The sequence below is a fragment of the Lissotriton helveticus genome, chromosome 8, assembly GCF_964261635.1.
Source record: "Lissotriton helveticus chromosome 8, aLisHel1.1, whole genome shotgun sequence".
Taxonomy (NCBI): domain Eukaryota; kingdom Metazoa; phylum Chordata; class Amphibia; order Caudata; family Salamandridae; genus Lissotriton; species Lissotriton helveticus.
Genome location: NC_136069.1, coordinates 273655055 through 273677881, shown reverse-complemented (window position 1 = coordinate 273677881; position 22827 = coordinate 273655055). Strand labels below are relative to the sequence as shown.

General features: G+C 43.6%; 1 protein-coding gene across 1 annotated transcript in view; it reads left to right on the top strand.

The window, feature by feature from the left end:
• GUCY1A2 (guanylate cyclase 1 soluble subunit alpha 2) overlaps positions 1 to 22827 on the top strand; it is a 1287229-nt gene that overhangs the window by 1071738 nt on the left and 192664 nt on the right. The window lies entirely within an intron of this gene.

The window sequence follows — 22827 nt, the reverse complement described above, 5'->3', positions numbered from 1 at the left end:
GAACAACACTTTGCCGTAGGTGCAGTGCATCACCTACAGATTTGACGATTTTTGACTTTTTGCAGCTCGGAATCAATGAATTTCCTACATCCAAAGGATCGACTACACATCGTCTCCTGTGTTCCATCCATCATATTTTCGTCGACGAAGCAAACAAGGTACTTTGCAGCAGGATAAGATTGGTCGCTGTATCCAAACCGTACTCCATTTCGGTCAGCCTTAAATTTTTGAATGACCCGGTCTAGTGCATACAGATAGCCCAGATTGGCGCTTTATGCTTTGAAGCACAACATTTTAATTTACTCTTTATAAATCCATAACTCTGGTTCCACTCATTGGAGTATTGTCATTTTGGTCTTGTTTTGCTCAATAAATTAAGCTCTATTTGTCCAACCAGAAGTTGCATCTTTTTGTGTGGTGTTTGCACTGTTTTACTGTTTGAAGTATTGAACAAGTGCTTTACACATTGCATCTTAAGTTAAACCTGACTGCTCTGTGCCAAGCTACCAGAGGGTGAGCCCAGGTTAATTTGGGTTGTGTTTGTGACTTCCCCCGACTAGGATTGTGGTTCCTGCTTGCATAGGGTGCCTACTTCTGCCAACCAGAAACCCAATTTCTAACAGTCACATTGGGTAAATAACCTGTCCAAGGGTAATTGTACTTAGTGGAGTCAGTAAACACCTCTCCCTTTCTAAGGGGGCATGGGAGAAACAATGAGTGTGTGGTCAGCAGAATACAGAGCTACACTACGCTGGGATGCCGCACTACGTACAACGTCACAAGCCACATAACCCTGCGGCAGCACACAAAGTTTGCAATACTGTTTCTGAAATTAGTTCTGCTGCGGTCATGTCTGCCATACTATGATGTATTACCTCTACATGCTTTCTGTCAGCCCTCTTTCTGATCCCCTGCACAGATGGAATACATTTGATGCAATCATTTTTTTCTCAAAGTGCCTTGTCTGAATATGTGCTTTATTTTACATGGAAGCCTGCAATAACTGTATAAGACATAGAGCTTATTTTCCTATTACATTCCCGACTCACCCGTAATGCTAAAATCATACCACCACTCATTTACAGACACAATGGTGGTGTAATTGAGCCATATAAATCACATGATGCTATAGATCAGTAATGAAATGAAATGCCAGCATTTGTAAAGTGCACCGCTACCTCCAGAGAGGTGTCCCGGTGATGTGGGGTGTCAGGAAGATTAAGCAAGATATTGTTCAGAGTCGCATGCTGGGCTAACCTGCTGGCGGGAATTCAACCGTGAACCCTGTGGTCCAGAGTCAGGCACCCTGGCTGCTGCGCCACACATCTTCCACCTCCTGCCAGAGCCGCCATGTTGTGAAATGAAGGTCATTGAATAGAATTAGAGTACTACTTAAGCAATTAAATGGCTAACTTGCTTTCCTGCTCAGAAGTTTGAAATGTATTTTTCCCCTGAACGTCACCATTAAAAACAGACGTTTATGGTAGATGTCTATTTATTGCTGTGCTGGAGTTTCTTAGAGGAAAGCATCATTCTATCTGCATTTTACTACACTTCGTAATCTACTGCAGGCTGTGCATGTGACACATCAAACTGTTTCAAATATTTGCTTGCAACGAAGTACGAGTTTTATTTGGATTTGTTTATTTCCGCAGTTAGATTACAGATGTGTATTATATTTCATTGAAATAAGCAGGTCGTCTAGGGTTCAAAAGAGAGTTTGGGGAAAATAGGTGGGGGAATCATCTAAAGGACATTTCAAGACAACTGGAGCTCGGTGACTTTGTAAATGAACTCTGTCCTCGGCCTCATTCCTCTAAAGGGTCACCGAATACCGCAGTGACTTCCAATATCTTTTTAATGTACAGCAAGAAGTACTTCATCCCACTTAAAGTGCTAACCATATCTTTTCTATATGTTATACGTAGCATATTGCATGAGCTTCTCTCCCTGCCCTCTGATGCTGTTTGGGTCTGTTCTATGTAATTTTCTATGTAATTTTGCTATGACTCACTTGCTGCTGAGATTTTTTTGTAACTTATAAGATGCAGATTTAATTCATAGATGGTTTACTCAGCCTTTTCCCTTCAAAAATAACGATATCAAGAACCAGTGAATTGCTTAACAACACGATATAAAGTGCTTTGAAGCTGCAGACCAGGCCCGGATTCTCCAGAGAGGCGTAGGAGCATTGCCCCTCTGCTTGTCAGCCATTACAGCCCACATATGTACTCTTTATTTATCCCAGACCCATTCCTGTATGGCGTGCCATTCATTTAATTGTTCAACCTTCATGGGGCGAGGCCACCAGGCATCTGTCTCTCCTGGCAGACAATAGGCCTGCTTTATTGCGGCGACCAACTGGGGCTGTGTAACTGAACTGCACATGTCTGATTGACTGGTGTTTTGCTCGTGGCCAGCCCGGCATGCGCAGTTCAGGCTTCCCCAGTCATTGCTGTAACATTTGTATTGTTTTATTTCATTAAAACCATAGCAATGTTTACAAAAGTACAAACAAATTACATTTACTAACATCTTATAAAATGAATCTAAAAGGCCTGTCGTGCCATAATTTCATTGATTTTCTCTGCATCCTTTCACTATACAGTCAATGGTGCGGATAAGAGTACATAAAAGAAAGAAACATTTCCGCTCCAGTGGATTTGAACATAAAGAAGTATTTATGAATGCAAAATAAATACTGACAATAAAACAGCACTTTATAATTTAACAGCATGCGCGCTAGCGGGTTTTCCCGCTGCGCGCTGAAATTTGAAAAAAACGCGGTTTGTGACAAAGCCAGCTCGTCATGCGCGTAGCGCAGGTAACGCCCATGACGAGCTGGCTTTGTCATTAGCGCGGAAGGGGTTAAGGTAGCTAGCCATCAATAGTGTTTGTTTCTTAAGTCCTTTGACAATTTTCAACTAAGGAGTGTGGAGGTCAAACATAATCACTGACCAGTTTGCATAGTCCGTTGCATGTTTCCTGGAATACTTTTGGCTAATCAGGCTATGTTTAAAAGCTTTACGAGTTTACTGTTTAGCTGGCGATCTCTGGGATTGAAACATGCTATTATGGCTTCCCTATATGTTTGTATTCAATTCAATTCACTTCAATAATCTTTATTCGGATATATAGTATCCATAAAAGCACAGATCAAAATACCAGCAAAAAATGATTGCATTAAAAACATTTCAAAGAATAAAAACAATAAATAACAGGAACTTGTAATACGCGGCATAATCAGAAATGTAAATATTCATATTATAAAAGAAAGTCAACATGTAAGGCAGCCACTCCTTAAAATGGCATGGCTCGATGAACCATAACAGTAGCAACATATGTTTGTATATGTCTGTCATTAAAACAAGGTTTCAATTATTGTCGTCTAAGCCTTTGTAGTCCTGGGCAGATACAGGTCAAATGTATGAGGTCTTATTTCTTATCATTGCAATGCTGCATACTGTCGGGCCAGTGTATTTCCATTTGGCATGGGCGCTAACGCTGGTATGTTTCCCATACGTAGGGAGAGAAATATGCGTTTCATGTGTGCTGGGAAGGGAGTAGGCTTATATGGGGAAGCAAATAAGTTGGTGTAATGCTTTATTATCATCCAGGCATGTGAACGGCTTCTGAATTTGTTTTTGTCCGCTAGCATGGAGATCATTTTTGTAGTTCTGTTTGTTGACCATCTGAAGGTATCATAGGTCGCACCTGATGCCCAGAGTTCCCCGAGACCTAATGATTTGATGGAAGTATACAAGAATTTATGGTGTTCTGATGACTGATTGTGTTGAAGTGCTGACCATAAGGCTTGATTTAGGCAATTAGGAGAACGGATGATTTTGCACCTGTTTTTTATTGCTCCTGTACTTCTGGGTAAGTCTTGTTTAATGAGACCAAATTCTAGGCCGATTTGTGAGGGAGAGGAACTCTCTGGTAAGTTGAATACTCGCCTAAATGTGTTAACTTGTGTCTTGTCCGGTATTTCTGCATCCCGGCCTTTCATCACCATGCTTGCATATGTGATTGTTGGCATTAGTTGGCATTTAGGTGATTACAGTTAAAAGAGGCTAGAATGGTATAGACCCAGGTATTTGTAGTGTGCTACTGACTCCAGGTAAGTTTAATTTAATAGGAATCTAGGTGCACGATCCAGAGAGATGTTAAGTGACATTGTTTAAGTTTTTCCGGCATTTGCCTCCAGGACTCATGGGTACTCACAAACTTTCTCTCGGGGGCCATATTTAAAGTGTGGTTTGTGGCAGAGGGGTGCAAGGGAGGGGGTGGGGTCAGTGGGAGAGGGGGCGGGGCTAGAGAAGAAAAAAAACCTGTGACCATGAGGTTGAACACGGGCCCCTGTAGTGGACGCCCTCGTTCACTGAGCTACCAGACCCGGCATACACACATCTCTCTCTCTCTCTGTCTCCCTCCCTCACTCTATCCCTTCCTCCCTCTGTCTGTCTCCCTCCGTCTCTCTCTCTCTCTGTCTCCCTCCCTCTCTCTCTCTCTCCCTCTCTTTCCCTCTCTCCCTCTCTCTCTCTCTGTCTCCCTCTGTTTCCCACTGTCTCACTCACTCTGTCTGTCTCCCTTCCTCTGTCTCCCTCCCTCTCTCTCTCCCTCTGTCTCCCTCTGTCTGTCTCCCGCTTTCTCCCTCTCTCTCTCTGTCTCCCTCTGTCTGTCTCTGTCTCCCTCCCTTGGTCTCCTTCCCTCTGTCCCCCTCCCTGTCTCCCTCCCTCTGTTCCCCTTCCTCTGTCTCCCTCTCTCTGTCTCCCTCTCTCTCGGACTCCCTCTCTCTCCCTCCCTCTGTCCCTCTCCCTCTGTCTGTCTCCCTCTGCTTGTCTCCCTCTCTCTGTCTCCCTCCCTCAGTCTCCCTCTACCTGTCTTCCTCCCTCTATCTCTCTCCCTCTGTCTGTCGCCCTATGTCTCCCTCTCTGTCTCCCTCTGTCGCCGTCCCTCTGTCTCCCTCCCTCTCTCTCTCCCTCTGTCTCCCTCCCTCTGTCTCTTTCTGTCTGTCTGCCTCCCACTGTATCCCTACCTCTGTCTATCACCCTCCTCCCTCTGTCTGTCTGCCTCTCTCTGTCTCCCTCCCTCTGTCTGTCGCCCTCTGCCTCCCTCTCTGTCTCCCTCTGTCCCCGTCCCGCTGTCTCCATCCCTCTCTCTCCCTTCCTCTCTCTCACCCTCTGTCTCCCTCTGTCTGTCTCCCTCTCTCTCTCTGTCTCCCTCTCTCTCTGTCTCCCTCTGTCTGTCTCTGTCTCCCTCTCTCGGTCTCCCTCCCTCTGTCTCCCTCCCTCTGTCTCCCTCCCTCTGTCTCCCTCCTTCGGTCTCTTTCTTTCTGTCACCGTCTGCCACCTCCCCCCCCTCTGTGGCAGCCTGGCTGAGACAGCTTCCCGGGCATACACACAGCCACACCCCAGTACTTCACTTTCTCTCAGTCTCAATTCCTCCCCCTCCCTCTGTCTCCGTCTGTCTCCCTCTGTCTGTCTCCCTCTGTCTGTCTCCCTCTATCTGTCTCCCTCCCTCTGTCACTCTCCCTCTGTCGCCCCCTCCCTTTGTCTGTCTCCCTCTGTCTGTCTCCCTCCTTCTGTCTCCCTCCCTCTGTCTACCTCCCTGTCTCCCTCCCTCTGTCTCCCTCCCTCTTTCTCCCTCCCTCTGTTTCCCTCTCTCTCTGTCTCCCTCCCTCTATGTCTCCCTCCCTCTGTCTGTCTCCCTCCGTCTGTCTCCCTCCCTCTGTCTCCCTCTATCTTTCTCCCTCCATCTGTCGCCCTCCCTCTGTCACCCTCCTCGGTCTGTCTGTCTCCGTCTCCCTCCCTCTGTCTGTCGCCCTCTGTCTCCCTCTCTGTCTCCCTCTGTCCCCATCCCTCTGTCTTCCTCCCTCTGTCCCCGTCCCTCTGTCTCCCTCCCTCTGTCTCCTTCTCTCTCTCTCTACGTCTGTCTCCTTCTGTCTCTCTCTCTCTGTCTCCCTCTGTCTGTCTCTGTCACCCTCTCTCGGTCTCCCTCGCTCTGTCTCTTTCTGTCTGTCACCCTCTGTCACCTCCCTCCCCCACACTCTCCCACCCCATGGCAGACTGGGCTGAGACAGCTTCCCGGGCACACACACAGCCACACACCAGTATTTCACAGGTCTTTAACAGACTATTTACTTGTGAATGAGGCTTTGTTGTATTTCACCTCTTACCCCCCCTGCATCTCCACTGTGACTATGGCTAGAATCGCCCGACCCCCATAGAGCAGAGTCTCTCGGAGTACGCGCTGCTGCTACTCTTAAAAAAAACACATTAAAAAAAACCACAAGTACAATGTCTGCAAGGTCTGCGGGCTGCCAAGAAAGGCTCGCCGGGCCGCTGGCGGCTCGCGGGCCATACTATGAGTACCTCGTGCTCCAGGTGATTTTTCTTTTTTTAATAGCTAACAAGTGCATTCAGTGATTTTTGTAAACCAACTTTGGTTTGACTGAATAAAATAATGTCATCAGTGTATGATACGTGAGTAAGTCCAAATGGGCTCAGGCATGGGAATGAGAATTGGTGTGGTCCAGCACAGATGTAAGATCTGCCATACAGTCATCGCTGTCAGGTAGATAGGGATGCAGAGACACAGCCCCATCGGTCTCGGACGGAGCTATGTGTTCGCCTGACCCAGCCAATCCTCGCACTGCTCTTAAGCAGTTAAAAAATATAAACATCATTAGCTGAGATGCATGGTGCTTAGTTTCGAAGGGCTCTGCATGCTCAGTTCTTCACTACAGCCAGGCAGCGTGGTGCAGATGGATTTTAAAGTGTAAAGAAGGAAATCGACCGTCGAGGTAAAATGATTAGGCAAGGGATTTGTGATTTACACAGTTTCTCTTTTCCCATACCCTTGTTTGTAATGATAAGCCAGAAATTTGATTTGTACATAAAAGCTCTGCAGACAGGCCAAAAAAATATCCATCTCACCTTCTTTGTCGCCTAGAATCATGCATTAAAAGGGCATCTCACCTTTTATGAGCTCTATACATAATCGGCAACAAGAACTGAGGGAAAATTCAATGAGTATAACTGTAACTCAGTCCTCAATCTACTAATTGTATGAGACACCACGTCGCATGATAATTTCCCAATTAAGAATGATTGTGTAATGTAACTAGTGATCATCTAAAGCGCAGCAATACCGTCAGGAAGAGTTTGCATAAAAATTGCAGACATAAACCATGCTAATGTAGCAGCAGCAAGTACAGTATGCATGCCTTACCACTTGTGAGTCACCAGCCGCCACTGCTGCAGACCTGTGACTTTAAACACTCGGGCATTAATGCACTGTGTTATTGTTAGCTGTCACAGTGTCGCTAATCCCATTATTTTAATTCAGTCTAGCGTTCGTTTTCTTTACTTAGTATGTTTTCATACCACCTCTCGTTCCTCAGAAATATGAATAAGCATTCATCATATAACCCAAGGTAACCAATGTAATATAGCTTCAGCTACTGTGGGCAAACAATGTGCTCCATATATTTTCCCTTTAGACAAAGGAAGTCAAAGAAATGATAGCTGGCATCAAGCAGGGCCCCTTGTGTACACAAGTAGAGGTATGAAAAGGAAAGCAGATAGGGACACATTGCTACAGAATATGTACCTTTTACCAGATTTCTACTACATTTTGTTGACACAGCAGAAGAAAAAGGACTGGAAAAAGTGGGCACTAATGAGTGGAAGAAAGAAACATCCTAGAACCAAAAAAAACGTTGGGGCATATTAACAAGGGCTTTGTCTCCGCTTTTTTGGCTTTAAAAGCGGAGATAAAAATATCGCCCTAATAACAACAGGGTGCTAACATGCAAAATCGCATGTTAGCACTCTTTTTCACTACGCTTCCCTTTGCATCTCTAATGGGATGCAAAGTGGGCATTCCAGAGCAAAATAATAGGAGAAATGTCGCTAAGCGACATTTCTCCTATTATCAAGCTTCACGGTAACCCTGTTAGAGACAAAAAAGCAGCGCTAACCACGGTTAACGCTGCTTTTTTAGGTCTGCTAATTTTCAGACTTAGCCATGTAATCAAATGGGAGGTGCATTACATGGCTAAGTCCACCATAGGCTATCAAGAAGGATATCCCTATCCTTTTAGTTTTATCGCTGCATTACCAGCGATAACTTCCCAAAATGCTGAATTTTTTATCGTCTAGGCAGTTAGCGTTGTTAATAACGCGATAACAAGGCGATATTATCCAGCGATAGCGGGCGTTAAAAAAATTAAACAGTTAATCAACAAGGAGGTATGAGGATTTTGTGTGTCCGTTTCTTTCCCCAAAGTAATGTATTTTTTAATCAACAAAATTGGACACTTGTAACACTGCTCAACCTTTGGTTCAGTGTAAATAAGGAAACCCTCAGAGAAGTCAATGTATAGATGGAATTGCGGTATATTTGTTTCATCCGCCCCACATTGACATTCACGCAGTTATCATAGGGTTATTCCTATTTGTGTGTACTGCTTGCCTCATCCAGAGGCACCTCCAGTCTCGAGTGCAGTGTCCAGAGACAAAAAGGATTTTCCCACAAAAAATTATTAAAAATGAAAAAATATGCCAAAATAAGTTTATTGCAAGGCAAATTTCCATTAGTTAAAAAAGTTTGTATATACTAAGTTTTGGCCGAATTACTGGGCCATGTAGTATTGTAAAGAGAAGGTTGTCGACATGTTTCAGCTCTTTGGGCCAGAAGGTCTGTAGAGCTTTCGTCAGGACTAACAAAAACAAAATAAACATAAATTTATATACACATATAATACTACTCACACAACTTGTGCGGTAATCCCTTTCTCATAGTAATTATATGAGAAGTGTGCTCTTCACGATCTGCCGTGTAAGAATACTCTGCTTCCAGCGGGGGACCACTTCTTGTAAATGCAGAGCCGCGTGGAGGCTATGCTCTAGCCTTGTGCTGACTCTGCCCCCGGCGATATTATCCAGCGATAGCGGGCGTTAAAAAAACTTAACTCTAAGCGCCCTTAGTGTTAGATTTCCCTGTTCCTTGTTAATATGCCCCGTAGTGCTTTTATGGTTTATTTATCATGGTATGCCCAACCTGTTAGTTATCGAATACTGGATGACAGAAACAGTAAGACCAGGGGAGGCAGAGAAAACCGATACACAATCGTAGACGTCTGTCTGTGTCTAAGCTGATCATTAAATACCTCTTGTTTAAAGAGGCGAACAGGAATGTATTGGAAAGAGTGTCCATGATCCAAAAAGCCTTCATCAGGACCTCTTTTGGCTGTCACTAACATAACAGCCAAAAGAGTTACAGCAGATTCACTGTGAATCACCTGTAGTGGAACTTCCTTGTAGCGGTCATTGCATTGCAAGTGAATACTGGGTAAACAAGAGGTAATGTACCCCCCTCCCGCGTCTCATAGCCATTTTAAACTTTCTGACAAATAAACTGGGCTCAATGACAGCTAGCTCTGTTTCACTGTAGCTGTCTGTAGAGAAAAACTGTACAAGGTAGTTGCAACTTCAACAAGTTTTTTGAAGCCAAAGGTGAGAGATGTCCTGTGATCCTCCAGGTAGGGACGGAGTTCAGCAATTGCCGGAGAAGGCTCTTGAGAACAGAACCATCGGAGGAGAAAAGAACCCACATTAAAGAAAGGACCTCTCGAGACACAGCTCAAGATAAGCATGGCACAAGGAAAACAACTTACACTCTAATGTAACAGAACATAACACTACATATAACACTTCATATACTGCTGGTGCATCTCCTTCCTTCTAGTAAAGATAAATTTTGAACAGGTCTGAACCCAGCAAATTTTGGACATGAATTTCCTCCATCGATATCTTGCAAAAAAGCAGCTTCATTATTCACCACCTTCTGCTATCAAAATCATTTGGCAATCATCGAAGAAGAATTAGTAATCGTTGAAGACCCTGCCTCAAAAACATCAGCAAATTAATTTGAAGAAACAGAAATCATTACCGTGGCATGCAGCCACCAAGAACCATCAATTTGGCCCAAATCCCAAATAACAACCTCAAAAGCAACCTTTTTGTTCTTACCATCCCACAAAATGTGTGCCTGCTCAAAAGTCAATCTCACCAAGCATCTGCTCCACCAACTCTCACCATCACTAAATACAGCACCTTGAAACAATTTCAATACTTTAAGCAAAGATGTGATTTTTTATTCCCCTTTTTTAACCTAATGGGAACACAATCACCAAAATTAATGGGGATCACTTAAACTGTGCATTTACTGTCAAAGTGGATTTTAGAAGCTTGCTGTCTGCATGGAGCATAATCAACAACAGCCTTTCAGAATAACCAACTTCATTAGAAACTACACCTTTCAACCAATTCAGACATACATCCACTCTGGGTATTCTTTTGTGCAACAGATTAAAAGGCGACACCTCAGTAGTGCTATGTGGGGTGATGTAATAAGCCCACATTTTCTGCCTAAGAAAATCTTCCGAATCCACACCAAACACATCGGTTTGAATTTCTTCTTTCAAAAACATATTCATTCTTTCCACCGAGCCATTCAGGGTGGGAGAATGCAACTCTACTCTGAAATGTTTGATGGAATTAGATTCAATAAATAGTTTCATTTGAATAGAGGTAAAATGTGTCTCATTGTCAGTAATCAATTTTCTAGGTGTGCCTTTAATCTGGAAAATTCTTTTCAAAAACATAATTACTGAAGTCCTATTGCGGGCAGTAACAAAATCAAAAATATTGTTTCAGATCTTTGCAAGGGCTTCTTAGAAGGAAGTGGCCAGCATGCGACAATTTGACAAATGGCCCCGAAGTGGCATGGGGATAAACACAGATCACTCCTGTTAGACCTATCATCTTTGGCTTGATTTCTCTTGTCTTTTTGCTTCTGACCTGCGTTTTTGACTATGTGCTGCATTTCGTTTTTGCTGGTTTTAGAACGCTGGGTACTTTACTACTGCTGACTAGTGCTAAAGTGCAAGTGCTTCCTGTGTACCTTGTATTGGTGATTGGTTTATGCATTTTTGGCATATTTTATTTGCTAGTAAACCCCTAATGAAATGCAACAAGTGTGCCTAGAGCCTGTAAATCAAATTCTACTGGTGAGTCTGCAGCACGGTTTGTGCCACACACATGAGTAGCCTTGCAAATATGTCTCTCCCCTGCCACTGCAGCCTCTGTTTGTGCAGTTTTAAACTGTCTCTCTGACATGGCAATGGAACCCACTTGTCAGGCCCAAACCTTCCTTTTACTATATGTAAGTCATCCCTAAGGGAGGCCCTAGGCAGCTCCAGGGGCAGGGTGCAGTGTATTTATAAGGTAGGACATGTGTGGGAATGTTTTACATGTCCAAATACTGAAATACTGCTAATTTTGTTCTTCATTATTGTAAGGACTATCTCTCCCATAGACTAACATGGTGATTGCCTTGAAATATCTTTTAAGTGTAAATGCCCATTGGGAGCTGATAGAGATTTGGAGTTTAGGGTCACTGAACTCACAATTTAAAAGTACATTTTTTGGGTGAAGTTGGTTTTGAAATTGCATGTTTGAAAATGACAATTGGGCTCTTGTGCATTCACTCTAGACAGTCAAACTAAGGAAGCTGAAGGTGTGCCTTGCATATTCTGATGGTCCATCACCACGCTGATGGCTCTTCTTAAGCTAGAGTGGTGGGAGAAGTTGTCACTGACACCTGAAAAGGGATGTGCCTGTCCTCACACAAAGTTGTCTCCATCCCCTTGCAGGGTGTCTGAAGCCAGGTCAGGGAAATGCAGGGTCTTCTAGCCTACAAAGACTTTCCTTTGAAGTTTTCCTACTTAAAAGGCAGAAAGGGGTGCAAGTATTGGACCTCTGACACTCCAAAATCAGAACACTTCTGCATTAAAGGACATTCTGCAAGGAAGGAGAGTTAGATGCTGGTCGAGGGACTGCCACTGTGCCTGTGGCTTTGTTGTGCTGGCCTGCTGCTTCTGTCCGGGGAGTGAAAGGACTGGATTTTGCTTTCTGTATCCTTCTTCAAAGGGTCTTGAAGGGCTTGTGCATGTTTGCCACTTGTTAAGAAGTCTCAGGGGCATCAAAGACCACATCTACCTATTCCTGGGCTCTTTTGCTGAGAGCGCTGACTTTCCAAGAGGTGCCAAATAAAGTTCCTGGGCACTTTATTTATTTATTTTATTTATTTTAGAGGTTTTATATAGCGCTGGCTGGACACAGAGGTATCAGAGCACTTTACACGATAGAGCTAGTTATGATAAGAGATAAATTTCAGCATAAAAGAATAACAAAAACATAAGAGTGCTTTATGAGACTGAGATACATATGGTAAAACAAAATTACAACATTTACAACATCATTATAGGATAAACAGCAGGTAAGACGAAGAATAACAAAAGGCTTAAGGTTATACATGTAAACAGATACTCGGAGAAAAGAGGTGAAATACCTATAAGATATGGAAGAGCGAGTTTAAGGCGCAGGTAGAGACCCCCAATATTTAATGAGGAGGTGAATTTTGAGATTTTTTTAAAGCAAAGTGTAGGAAAGGTTGCATCGTAGGTCTTTGGGGAGGGCATTCCAGATGTAGGGGGCATTTCCGGAGAAGGAGCGGGATTGATTGGATTTCTTTTTTAACAGGGGTGGGAAATGGAGGAGAGCGTTAGTGCTTCTAAGGGGTCGTGTGCTGCCCGCTTTGCAGAGTTTATTGGCAAGGTATGGTGGGGCATTTTGATGGAGGACTTTGTGAGGGATGCAAGTGTTTTTGTAGGTGGATCTGCCTTCAATGAGGAGCCATTTTAGAGTTTTGAGAGCTGGGGAAATGTGGTCGAACAGTTTACAGTTGGTGATGAGCCTGGCTGCAAGGTTGAGTACAGATTTGAGTGGAGCTAGGTGGACCTTGGGGATTCCAGTGAGGATGGCATTGCCGTAAACGATTCGTGAAAGGACCAGGGATTGAACCACTACTTTAAAATCTTCAGTTGAGAGAAAGGGTTTGATTTTCTTGAGATGACGGAGAGTGAAGAGGGCTCCTTTAGCCGAATTTTTGATGTAGACATTGAGGTTTAGACTCTTATCGATGGAGATACCAAGAGATTTTACTGAGTTGGACAAGGAGAGAGAGCAGCTGAGGGCATTGAGGTCGGAGATCCAAGTTTGAATGGGGAGAGGGTTGTTTTGGGGGGAGATGAGGATGATTTCAGTTTTTTGGGGGTTGAGTTTGAGATGATTAAGGTGGAACCAGGATTGGATTTTAGTGAGGGTTTCATTAAGGTGTATGATGTCAGCATGGGTTTTGATCTTGTAATAGAGTTGGGTGTCATCAGCATAAAGATGGTAGTTGATACCAGCTTGATTTAGAATAAGGGTGAGGGGTTCCATAAAGAGGTTAAAGAGTGAAGGTGAGAGAATAGATCCCTGGGGGACTCCTAGGTTGACTGGAGTGAGTATAGATAGACAGACTTGAATTTTATTTTGTTGGGTTCGATGTTGAAAATAGGGGACAAACCATTTGTGGGTAGTACCATTGTGGCCAAAGCGATCTTTGAGCACATTAAGTAGGGCAGAGTGATTAACAGTGTCAAAAGCTGCGGAGCGATCAAGGAGGATAAGAAGACATGTCTCAAGGGAGTGGTGGATGTTATCAACAATGTTTAGTATGGCAGTTTCAGAGCTGCAGCCTTTTCTGAAGCCTGATTGTAAGGGGTCCAGAAGGTTGAATTTTTCGATCTGTTTGTCTAATTGGAGCAAGACACATTTTTCGAGGGCTTTAGAAAGAAGGGGGAGATTAGTGATGGGGCAGAGGTTGTTTAAGTCATTAGGATCAGCATTAGCGTTTTTGATAATGGGGGAGATTTGACCAAGTTGGAGGGAGCTAGGGACACTTCCCGTAGCAAGGGAGGTGTTGATGATTGTGGTCCAGGATGGGACAATGATGTGCTTTAGGTCTTGGACAAGGTTAGAATGTCTTTGGTATGAGATGATGGTTTTAGTTTAGTAATAATGCTGTAGACTTTTTGCTCAGTTACAGTGTGTAAATTATGCCAGGAGGCATTGTTTTTTGGTCGTGAGTATGGGAGGTTGGGTACAAGAGGAGTAGGGGTGGGAAGGTGTGGGGGGTAGTTTAGGGAGGGAATAGGAGAAGGAATGTATGATGAGGGGTAAGTGAGGAGATGACAGGAGAAAGTAGGGGGTTGGTTGGGATCTGTATTCAGTGGAAGAATTGATCTATTTTAGCGATTTTTGCTGAGAAGTGGGCAATTGCTTCACATCTAGCGTTAGAGGCCCTTGGGTTAGGCAAATCCACACATCGACACTCACCTCCTGTTTTCTTCGACGCAGCACCACCAATACTATCACTAAACACCTCTGAAAATTTCTGAAGCAGTTTGTAGTGACAGCATTCATGAAAGTAGATTCAAGCAAGGAAACCGGTATTGCCTATCATCACAAGTGTTTCTGATCCAGGCACCAGCATAAGACTTATTTTGGTTAAATATTACCTACCCACTAAGTCCCTCCCTTTCAAAGCAACATGTACTTTGGTGAGTGTAGCTCTTCCTAAACAACTTATGGACTCAAGAAAGTATCCTAATAAATCAATATCTTGCTCACCAAAAGCTTTAGGATGTATGTCCGGTACATTGAGAGGAAAATTCTTACCACAGTGGAGGTGAAATACCACATCTAACAAAATGGTAAAATGGCACCTTAATCAGCCATCATGTTCAGTGTGACCTTACTGACATATGCTTTATACCAAATACTTTTATCTTTACATGGCGAAAGAATAACATCTTTGTTTTCTAAGCAAAAACTTGTGTGAATGGTGAGAACCACATTAGACAGATCAGTGATACAATCATCTACATCCACAATATTGACTCTAAGCAAAGCTTTCCCACCCGTACAAATAGTTTAGAAGTGACCTATTTCCTGCACATATTGCAACATTTGCCTATGGCAGGGCATTTTGAAATATTGCCAAGATGCGATGTAGACCCACATATAAAACAAATATGTGGATTTTTCTTGGACACCGTTTTAAGAAATGTGTCTTTAGTGGAGATTTCATGTAAAGAAGACTCATCTATACATGGATTACAATCAATGTGAAGTTACTTGATTGCTCCAAGACCATGAGTTTACTGGACACTAACAAACATTCAATGGCTTTGGAAACATCTATAACTTCTGCTAAAGTGGGGTCTCTACAGCTTAATAGACATTCTTGAACTTTCTTTGAATAACAACTGTAAACGAATAGATCTCTAATATAAATGTCAAGAGAATTCCCATCATGTGCTTGTTTTCTTTTGAAAAAGTTAAACCTTGAGTGTTCAATCAGCACCCACTTGGGATTAATATTACAGGAAACTACTAAGACCAGCATGCCTCGGGGCATACGCCCTTAAAGGTGGGACTTACCTGAAGTGAAAAGTAGCTTTGTGCAACTGCCGGTTGAACACTCACCTAGCGGCCCGTGAACAAGAGCACAGAGGTGCTTGAAACGCGTTGGGCATTTTTACTGAGACTTGAAGGTGTGTTAAATACTGCCGTACTGCCGTCCACCATTAAAAGGATGTTCAACTTCACCATGTGTGGCGCTTCCTCATGGGGCAACCTGTTACGTTGGATATATATATATATATATATATATATATATATATATATATATATATATATATATATATATATATATATGTGTTTTAATGTGTTAATGGAAAAAAAAACTGCTGTGAGAGGATTGTTCAAATCTAGGGAATCAATTTGCCCTTTCCATAACATTCTGAAAACTTAGCACAGCTGGCGATGACGTCTAAATTCATTGTCTTCTAACTCCTACATGTATGCATAGCTCTCCCTTCGGAATCTTAATTATGTGTAGCCACGGTATATATAGTTTTCGAGATGCCAACCACCGCCTCTAGGCTCTACAGAGCCTTCGCGTGCAGGGTAGACCTGAATAAAATCCCGCCTAGAAAGGTTACCTTCTCAGAGGAGAACAGCTTGCGTGCTGCCTATGGAACGAGCCAGCTGTGTTTGTCTAACTTCTGCTTCATGAATTTGGCTTTCTGACAACGCCAAATAAGAGGGCAGGTGCAATGCAACACAAATTTGATTATGCAAATTTGTTCTGCTGTGCTTAGTGATGAATGTGGACACAAGCGCTGTCAATTGTTGCTAATTTAATTATGAAAGCTAGCTTTCTACTTAGATCGGAGATTAGGTTTTTCGAAAAATATTAATAGATGGATCATATCTGTTTTAACCTCCTATCCTTTGCTCTTTTTAATGTATAAAACATGCTTTGTGCGTGTTTTCTGGGAAAGATGGATTGAAAAGAATACACATGGATAAACACTGCCCTGATGGGAAGGGAGATTTAGAATGTAAAAAAATGAAGCTCGGTCAATTTGTATTAAGTTCTGAATCTAACAGAGGAAAAACCTTTCTTATACCGCTGGTGCTTCACAATTTCATCACATTGATTGAATTAAATTACAATTTTAAAGTAGATTATGCCACGGTGGAACTGAAAAATATTCAAGCGTGTTTTGACATTTGAAATGTAGAACCCAAGAATTGGGTATATTACGGTAGCTGTGCCTTACGGTTGTCTGGGTTTTGCAGGAGGGGTAGAGAGCGTGTAATATTTCCATCCGAGGTGAAGTTGTTATATTGTAAAGCTCCCTTGCCAAAACGTTTCTTTTGAGACATGTTTCTTCTTGCTATTTGCCACTGGTTTGACCCATTAGTTTATGTCACAGACTTTTACTATTCACAACAATCGTGTAACAACAAAAGTATTGGAACATTCTGTCATCTGGATAGCTAGTGAATATACTATAAATTATCATCTTATAATGAGTCAGAGTTGGTAATCGTTCTATAACAGGCACAATTTGGCATAGGAACACATATGTAATAATTAAGATTACTTCACTACTCACTTGTAATAATTTCTTACAAGTGAGTAGAGATGCATGGCGCTTGCTTGACTGCAGTCGCTAGTTTTAATGCTCCCTGCTTACTATTCTGACATCTGGCCCTTAGGAGGAGGGAACCCTGGGTGATCTTATGCCCTTGTGTTCTGAGTGAGCAGGGAGCACACAGTAACGCCTGAACAGCCAGACTCCCACAGCCTCTGTCAGTGGTGGAGTTGCGAACAGGCCACTCTTGCCGGCACCTTGCCAGCCTAATTCCACAAACCCTATTAATGACAGGGAATTTACGGCTGTTCATGACAGTGTATGCCGCATATTCCACCCCTTCCATTCCCAATAACAGGAGAGGCTGCCAACAGAGCTCTGAGGCAAAAGCTACCCAATGCCTGTGGACAAGCTATAACTTAACTGGTGAGGCGGGGACTCTCTTATTACATATAATAACATACTCCCTACTGTACATATAAAATTGCATTGCTATTCACTCCCGAGCTTCATGACTTAGTAAAGGAAAGGGGCATATTACTAACAAGTAGCGATATTTATCGCTAAATAGGCTAAGCGACGGTTTTTCTATTGCTGCCTATCGCTGGATATGTTAGCGGAGAAAATATGCTATTAGCAACGTTTTTCTCCATTGTGCTAAAATATCCAGCGAAAACGGCGAAATGCGTGAATATCGCTGAGAATACAGCAATATTCACGCATTAGCGACGAAATGCTCTTAGCCATGTTATCCACCTCTCATTGGATAACATGGCTAAGAACTAGTCTGAGCAGGCGTTGGTTTTTGGCGATAGCGGGAATATTTCCATCGCTACGCCTGCCTTGCTAATAGGCGATAGCGACATTAGCGACTGCTTTCAGTCGCTAACAGGTTGGGTACTCCCACTTTGCATGTCGTTAGCGATAAATATCGCTGACATAAAAAGCGGGCCCCAAACCGCTCGCTATCGCCTAAAAGCTGTCGCTAACATCAGTTAGTGACAGCTTGCTAATGGAGTGATAGAATTATCGCCGCTTAGCGGCTGAAAACGGCCGCTAAACTGGCGATAATTGCCTATCGCCACCATTGGTAATATGCCCCCTTGTCTTTAGCCGCATGCCTCTTTGTGGTCAAGGAATTCCCTAGTGACTTGCAATATCCTTAACTCAGTATATAATACAATTGATATAATACATGAAAGCCTACGATAAATACCTAAAAACATTTCTCTAATCTATTTATTGCTGTCTAGTTCTGACATCAGTAGTCACCTGTTCAAAGACAATAGCATAGCTACTTAACTGTAACATTTTAATATTGTTCAGTTGTTTTGACACAATGTCTCAATCTAGCAATAGCAGACAGTGTGGATGGCAAGTCATAGAGCAGAATTACAATGTGCATTCATTCTACATTTCAGCAATCATGCCATCTCTTTAAAGAGATGGCATGAGACCAAAGCGAGAGACCAAATATATAGAAGGTTTGGGCAAAGGATTGGAAATGCATCATCTGTATGCTGGCTCCCGAATTCACTTGGTGTAAAGGATTCCAGCACCTAGTAGAGCTAGGAAACGCTGTACACGGCTTATCAGGTGAAACATATAACACAGATTTAATTTAATAGACTATGGGGCATATTGACATTGGATTGGAAGTGTGACATTAAGCTAAATTTAGCTGCCTAGCGCAATTAGTTCAAGGGTGCCTGTATTGGGGGAAATTATTGGTTATGTGCAGTAAAGTGTCCCTTCCTGCACATAAACAATCCAGAATGGTGATTTGTAACTTCTGTTTGCAGCACACATAGAAGTTGCAAATCATTATTTATTTAATGTTTATTTATGTGCAGGAAGGGACACCTTCCTGTACATGAACAATCATTCATGGCGATTTTCTCTTTCTGTGTGCACTGCTCAATGCAGCATACATAGAAACAGCAAAAAGAAGAATAAATTAAGCATTTCTCCTCTTTTTGCCATGCTAAGCCAGGTTTTTCCCTATCTTAATTTTGGTGTGCCTCCTATTAACGCCACCCTTGTAAATGGGTGGCAGCTTCAAAATCAATGGGTTTTGCTGCGGAATGGCCACCACAACTCCCATGGCATGCCCCTTTAAAGTTTAAGGGCCAAATACGTAGCGGCCCAGACAGGCTCCGACCGATGGGCAGAGCCTTCCGGGCCGCATTCTAATTGGCCGCTCTGTTTACTTTCCGACCACAGCATTACAGTGCTGGCGGTCAGAAACTAAACCAGACTGTTATTCTGGCTGCACACCGTGGCAGGCACCTTGAGGTGCCTGCCTCTGGGTGCAGGGATGAACAGCACCTCCCATTTCCCCATGGGAGCATGTATTACAACAGGTTTACAGCCGAAATGCATGCTCCCAGGACCGAGACGTGTCGGGCGGACTTAAGTCTGCCCTACATCGTAATTAACCCTTAAGTGTAGCATGAGAGAGGGCCTCATTTACAAGGTGGCACCACTCTGTAAATAAGGTGAATGGTTTATCGTCACAGGAACATCATAAAAAGTGACGTTCCTGTGGCGATAGGGGCTTGTAAATGTGCCTCTATATGTCCTTCCATTAATCTCATTATTGGGAAAAGCCCTTAAAATCTTCTTCTCTGCCTTACCTGCTGAGCAACATGTAAGTTTCAATTATAAGATAAGCTTTGTGACATTCTCCCCTCATCTTTTACACACACAGTCGATTTGTGAATGGAGCTTATTATGCAAAGAGTACATTGTTCAATCACACTCTGAGGTCTCACCATGTTACCTTTAAGGGTCCAAAGTTTTTCAATGAGGTTGATCATATTCCTGTACTCTAGGTGCACAAAGTCCACTGGGACGTAGTATATGTTATATATCACCTATTCTTCAATCCTTCTTAAGATTTCAACTACTGTCTCAGGCATTGAATATACAAACTGTTGTGTTTTTTTTCCTTTCTCAGACTGTTGTGTTATTCAGATTTTTTGCCCAGCAGGCTGATGCTGGGTCCACCACCAACTGAACATGGCCTCAGGCAGCGTGCTGCAAGAGTTGGCCACATGTGTTGGCCTTCAATGGGATGCTGTGTTCAACCACCAAGGGTAGCCAACTCCCGCTACATATGTACTTTGGTATTGCGCCACAGGGGTCCCCCTAAGGTCGGACCTTTGGACAGATATGCTGCATTTGTCTGTGCATTGTACCAATGTCCTCTCCCAATAACAGCCTTGTTTTATTGTGTGGAGAAAAATCACAAGTTTTTTGAAAATTTTAATTTTTGGAAAAGGGCACCCGTTCCTGAATTAATAAAAAGTGAGTGTGTGATTGCAATTTTCATGAAAATTGTGATTTTCCTGTCCCAGCATTGTTTTTTTTCCCCAATTTATATTCCCCTTTTCCACACCTCAACATTCCACACAGTCTTACCCCGGATCGGAGGGAGGGGGATCTCAAAGTCCTTCACCTTTTTCTTTCCACAGCTCTAAAACTGCAATTTGCAAAACATGATTTGAAAGCTGGCGTAAAAAAGAGTTTCAAAACCCATCATCAGCAAAGGACATCTGATAGAAAATTCAAATGCGATTGTGATTTTAAATGGCCAAGATAGATAAAGTGTTAACCTTTTAAGTTCAAAAGCTTCTAAATGGTTCTACAGCAAACCATGAAAAGCACACTTTCTGAGTAAAGTTCTACTTTCATGCCAAGTATGGCCACATCCATTCAGCGGCTTTTGCTTAAGCTGCCTTCCACAATGCTGGCTTCACCTCCTGCTGGATGGCTGATGACCCCTGCCCCTCTCTCTCAAAGGAAAGAAGGAGTCAGGTAAACAAAGTGCTCCAGGACTGACCAGAACTGGTTTGGACTAGGCCAAGGCCTCTCTGCCTTCATAGAAAAAAGAGAATGTCGGTATAAAAAGGGATACCCAGACCCCAGAACTTTAGATCATCCTGGAATCAAGAAGGAACCTCTGCCAAGGAGAAAGCTTGAAGACTGAAGAGGAAGGACTGTCCTGCTGTATGTTTGTGGGCTGACCTACAGTTGCTTTGCTGCCACAGAGAGGGGAAGGACTTTGCTGTTGCTGTGTTCTCTTACCTGAAGAGATCTCCAAGGGCCTGAGAAGAGCTGGCCTCCTGTTAAGAAGTCCCAGGAAGAAAATGGCTTCTTCCCCAGCTTCCCCCTGAGCTCTGCTGAGTGAGTTCTGCCCTTCCTAGAGTGCTTGAGCCATTTGTGGGGCCTCTGGAAGTTGTTACCTGCTGTTTGGGGAGCTGGAAAAGAAGAAGAACAGAATATCTACAATTTTCCATGCATCAGAGCGCATTTTTGACAGTGCGAGAAAATTCCTGTCTCAGCGCCTGTTGCCACTGCAAGAACCGATGCACTGTCCGCTTGTAGAGCGCATCCCGTCGCTGCGAACATCGTCGCAGAGCCAACGCATCGAGGGGCCGCGAGAGGAGAAGATCAACGCTGCGCCGCACATCGTCGCCGCACCGAAGATCATCGCCGTCCCGAAGATCGTCGCATCGTACCTGTGCGAGATGCTTCCTATCGAACCTGCGCACCAAAATCCATACAAGGTGTCGCATAACTTCCCATACAGATCGGATTCAATGCAACCTGTCTGCTGTGTGCAGTGGGGTTTTCGCATTGCCTGCCCAGGATCTCAGGAGTGACGCATCGCTTCTTTTCCAACGCTGCAGCTTCCACTTGGAACTTTTGTCACATCTACAGGTACTTTGGGCTTAGAGTGACGCTGTGGAATATTTTGACGCAAACCCTTGAACTCTTTTTAAAGACTTATTCTTGAACTGTGTATGTTGGATTTTTGTTGTTTTGGTCTTGTGTAGTTTAAATAAAGATACTTTATTTGTCTAAACTGTTGTGGAGTCCATTTGTGGTGTTTTCACTGTGTTAATGTGGGGAACATCATTTACGACGTGGTTTTTACACCGCGGTGCCTTTACCCCGCAGCTATTACAACGCAAGTCGTTACTACGACTTGCGCTGGATGGCGCTGTGGGATAAGGAATCTTGCAATTTTATATTCCAACACCTTTCCTACTGTTACGGGGACTGGTGTTGGAATGTAAAATTATAAGATTCCTAAATCCACGCCCTCCAACGCAAGTCGACTTGCGTGGTAAAGGCATGCGTTGATACAACATGCGTTGTAACAACGTACATCCGTTAATGTGAGTGTTGGTACAAATACTTTACACATTGCCTTTGATAAGCCTGTCTGCTCGTGCCAAGCTACATTGGGGGTGAGCAGGGGTTATCTAAAGAGTGTATCCCCCTTACCCTTACTAGAAGCAAGTGTCCCTATTTGGACATTGGTACCTATCTCTGCCAACTAGAGACCCCCAGATCTAACAGCCCCTCTTACCGCCATTGTCAGACAGCATGGGCTTAGCATAGCATCTTACACTAACGACACCCACCTCATCCTCTCCGAAGAACCCCAAAGACACCAGACTCAGCTTCCAAGAAGGAATGAAAGACGTCACAGCCTGGATGAGTGACAGCTGCCTAAAACTGAACTCAGAGAAGACAGAGGTACTCATCCTCAGATCCTCCTCCACTGCTTAGGACAGCTCCTGGGGGCCCCATGCCACCCCGATGGAACACACCCAGAACCTTGGCATCATTCTAGACTCCTCTCTCACCTCGACCCGCTAGATCAACACCATCGCCTCCACCTGCTTCAACTCCCTCTGCATCCTCCACAAGACCTTTTAGTGGATCCCCCCAGAATGCAAAAAGACCATCACCCACGCACTCTTAACCAGCAGACTGGGCTACGGCAACGTCCACTAAGCCGGAATAAACAAAACCCTGCTACACAAGCTCCAAACCATCCCCAGAACACCTCAGCCACACTCGCCCTTGGAACCCCAAGACACATGCACATGACCCAGCACCTACGAGAC